General features: G+C 44.8%; 1 pseudogene; it reads left to right on the top strand.

The window, feature by feature from the left end:
- Window positions 1-2,880: 2,880 nt before the first annotated feature.
- Window positions 2,881-3,279, top strand: LOC144580851 (cyclin-dependent kinases regulatory subunit 1 pseudogene; annotated as a pseudogene).
- Window positions 3,280-4,469: the final 1,190 nt, after the last annotated feature.

Below are 4,469 nucleotides of genomic sequence, written 5' to 3'. Positions count from 1 at the left end.
AGCTGGGCATGGTGGTGCACGCCTGTAGTCCCAGCTACTCGGGAGGCTGAGGCAGGAGAATGGCTTGAACCCAGGAGGTGGAGGTTGCGGTGAGCCGAGATCACGCCATTGCACTCCAGCCTGGGTAATAAGAGCAAAACTCCGTCTCTAAATAAATAAATAAATAAAGCCCTATTCTGCTACTTATTAGCCCATACTGTGAAGTTTGGACAAATTACTTGACTTCTTGAAACTTGGTTTTCTCATTTGTAAAATGAAGATAATGTTAGCATCTTCATAGATTGTGAGGTTAAATAACAAGTGGTGTGTATAAAGTTCCTGGCCTGAAGGAAATGCTGGGTAAACACATGATGATGATGATGATGATTATTATTATTATTATTATTTTTCTGAGAAAAGAGGGATTATAAAAGACTGGTCCAGCCAGGCTTGGTGGCTCACACCTGTAATCCCAGCACTTTGGGAGGCTGAGGTGGGCAGATCACCTGAGGTCAGGAGTTCGAGACCAGCCTGACCAACATGGAGAAACCCTGTCTCTACTGAAAATATTAAATTAGCCTGGCGGGCCGGGTGCGGTGGCTCACGCCTGTAATCCCAGCACTTAGGGAGGCCGAGGTGGGTGGATCACGAGGTCAAGAGATCGAGACCATCCTGGTCAACATTGTGAAACCCCATCTCTACTAAAAACACAAAAAAATTAGCTGGGTATGGTGGTGTGTGCCTGTAATCCCAGCTACTCAGGAGGCTGAGGCAGGAGAACTGCCTGAACCCAGGAGGCGGAGGTTGTGGTGAGCCAAGATCACGCCATTGCACTCCAGCCTGGGTAACAAGAGCGAAACTCCGTCTCAAAAAAATAAATATAAAATAAAATAAAATTAGCCTGGCATGGTGGCATGTGCCTATAATTCCAGCTACTCAGGAGGCTGAGGCAGGAGAATTGCTTGAACCCAGAAGGCGGAGCTTTTGGTGAGCACTCCAGCCTGGGCATCAAGAGCAAAACTCTGTCTCAAAAAATAAAAAAGACTGGTCTTAGCCAACCTTTTGCCCATGAGGGAAATCTACAAGCTCAGTCCTTATGACGCTGGGGTTTTGGTTCCCAGAGGCCTCAACCACTCCTTTTCCTGTGATCTTGTGGCTGGGATGACAGTGCATCAACAGAGGGTGGGTCACTTCCTGCAGGCTGAGCCCATACTCCATGTGGCAGCAATCTTGGGGGCTTTCTGTCTGGAAAACAAACAGCCTGGCAGTTCAATCCACAGACAGTTTCTCAACTTTCCTCTATATCTTGGAGAGAAGGTGAGAAAAACAAGAACACTTGAATGAGAGGCTGTGCATATACAAGTTGTCTACAAAATCTGTCATTATTTTTTGGTATTATTTGAAGGGAACATTTATTTTTTTTGAGATGCTCTGTCACCCAGACTGGAATGCAGTGGTGCAGTTATAGTTCACTGCAACCTTGACCTCCTGGGCTCAAAGGATCCTCCCGATTCAGGAGTCTAAAGTGCTAAGATTACAGGTGTGAGCCACCACACCCAGCCATTAACTTTTTTTTTTGAGATGGAGTTTCACTTTTGTTGCCCAGGCTGGAGTGCAATGGCATGATCTCGGCTCATTGCAGCCTTTACCTCCTGGGTTCAAGCCATTCTCCTGCCTCAACCTCCTGAGCAGCTGTGATTACAGGCATGTGCCACCACGCCTGGCTAATTTTGTATTTTTAGTAGAGACAGGGTTTCTCCATGTTGATCAGATCGGTCTTGAACTCTTAAACTCAGGTGATCCACCTACCTCGGCCGCCTAAAGTACTGAGACTATAGGCATGAGCCACCGCACTTAGCCCAGCCATTACATTTAAAATGAAACTTTGTTCGTTATTAAACTTGCCTCTTAAATACGGATTTACCTAACTGTAAAAGTGGCTTGGCTGGTCTCGGTGGCTCATACCTGAGCACTTTGGGAGGCTGAGGCAGGTGGATCACGAAGTAAGGATTTCAAGACCAGCCTGGCCAAGATGGTGAAACTCATCTCTACCAAAAAAACAAAAATTAGCCAGTCGTGGTGGTGGGCACCTGTAATCCCAGCTATTTAGGAGGTTGAGGCAGGAGAATCACTTGAACCTGGGAAGAGGAGGTTGCAGTGAGTTGAGAATGCGCCACTGCACTCCAGCCTGGGCAACAAGAGCAAAACTCTGTCTCAATAAATAAATGAACAAACGAATGAAAAAACAAAACAAAATTTAAGGCCAGGCATGGAGGCTCATGCATGTAATCCCAGCATTTTGGAAGGCTGAGGCAGGTGGATCACTTGAGGTCAGGAGTTCAATGACCAGACTGGCCAATATGGTGAAACCCCAATCTCTACTTTAAAAAATACTTTTAAAAGGTATTGTGGCTCATGCCTGTAATCCCAGCACTTTGGGAGGCCGAGGCAGATGAATCACCTGAGGTTGGGAGTTCGAGACCAGCCTGACCAACATGGAGAAACCTGTCTCTACTAAAAATATAAAATTAGACTGATGTGGTGGCACATGTCTGTAATCCCATCTACTCAGGAGGCTGAGGCAGGAGAATCACTTGAACTGGGGAGACGGAGGTTGCAGTGAGTTGAGATTACACCATTGCACTCCAGCCTGGGCAACAAGAGCAAAACTCTGTCTAAAAAAAAGAAAGAGAGAGAGAGAGAGAGAGAGAGAGAGAGAGAGAGAGAGAAGAAAGAAAGAAAGAGAGAGAGAGAGAGAGAAAGAAAGAAAAAGAAAGAAAGAAAGAAAGAAAGAAAGAAAGAAAGAAAGAAAGAAAGAAAAAGCAAGCAAGCAAGCAAACTGCAGTAAAGTGTATTTGATAGAATGATACCCTTCCTTCATGTGAGTTAAAAAAAAGTCTTGGTGCTGCTGGGAGTTGCTTGGAGGTTGGCGGCGCGGGACTGGAGGCTAGCAGATGGAGTGATCATGTCGCACAAACAAATTTACTAATCGGCCAAATACGACGACAAGGAGTTTGAGTATCGGCATGTCATGCTGCCCAAAGACATAGCCAAGCTGGTCCCTAAAACCCATTTGATGTCTGTTGGTGTTCAACAGAGTCAGGGTTGGGTCCATGAGCCAGAACCTCACATCTTACTGTTCCGGCGCCCACTACTCAAGAAGCCAAAGAAATGAAGCTGGCAAGCCACTTTTCAGCCTCAAGCTTTACACAGCGGTTCTTACTTCCTAACATCTTTCTGATGACATTATTGTGTTGCCTTCTTGTTTCTCACTTTGATATTTAAAAGATTCAGGGCTGGGCGTGGTGGCTCACGCCTATAATCCCAGCACTTTGGGAGGCCGAGGCGGGTGGATCACGAGGTCAAGAGATCGAGACCATCCTGGTCAACAAGGTGAAACCCCGTCTCTACTAAACATACAAAAATTAGCTGGGTATGGTGGTGGGCGCCTGTAGTCCCAGCTACTCGGGAGGTTGAGGCAGGAGAATTGCGTGAACCCAGAAGGTGGAGGTTGCGGTGAGCCGAGATGGTGCCATTGCACTCCAGTCTGGGTAACAACAGCAAAACTCTGTCTCAAAAAAAAAAGATTCAATACACTGTTTGAATGTGCTGGTAACTGCTTTACTTCCTGAGTAGAACCATTACCACCATAGCCCAGCCTGATGAGTGCTCTGTGGACCCACAGCCTCAGCTGAGTGTGACCCCAGAAGCCACAGTGTGCTGTGTATCCAGAACACATTTGGTAGATGGAAGCATCTGAGATTAAGGGATCATATAAACTTGTCTTTGTTTTCTTCTGCCGGGTGTTGTATGTATGGTGACTTGTGGATTTATGTTTCAGTGTACTGGAAACTTTCCATTTTATTCAAGAAATCTGTTCATGTTATAAACCTTGATTAAAGAGGAAGTTTTTATAATCTAAAAAAAATCTCGATGTATACGTATGTAAAAAATTCATGGAGTTGCACACTTAACATGTGCACTATTTATTGTAAGTTATACTTCAATAAAAGTTTTATTTATTTATTTTTAATTAATTTTTTACTCCCCTCCCCCCAAGTTTTTTCTTAAATCTTCATAAAATGTTGGTGCTGTGTGTGTGTGTGTGTGTGTGTGCGCGTGTGTTAGAATGCAGTAGCTCATACCTGTAATCCCAATACTTTGTGAGGCTGAGGTGGAAGATTACATTAGTTCCAGACCAGCCTAAGTAACGTCACAAGACCCCATCTCTATTAAAAAAAAAAAAAAGAAAAGATCTAGACAGATGAGTAACACATTTTTAACAGTGGTTACTTAAGTTATGCATGAGAAAGTGAAGGAAGATTTTTTCACTTTTTGCTTTATACTCTGTCACTGTCACATAATTTACAGTTTAAATAAGCATATTTTGCGGTGGGGCACGATGGTTCACGCCTGTAATCCCAGCACTTTGGGAGGTCGAGGCGGGTAGATCACGAGGTGAGACCATCCTGGCCATGGTAAAACCCCAT

Source organism: Callithrix jacchus, chromosome 2 (genome assembly GCF_049354715.1).
Source record: "Callithrix jacchus isolate 240 chromosome 2, calJac240_pri, whole genome shotgun sequence".
Classification (NCBI taxonomy): Eukaryota; Metazoa; Chordata; class Mammalia; order Primates; family Cebidae; genus Callithrix; species Callithrix jacchus.
The sequence above is the reverse complement of the archived record's forward strand: the minus strand, read 5'-3'. Positions and strand labels throughout refer to the sequence as shown.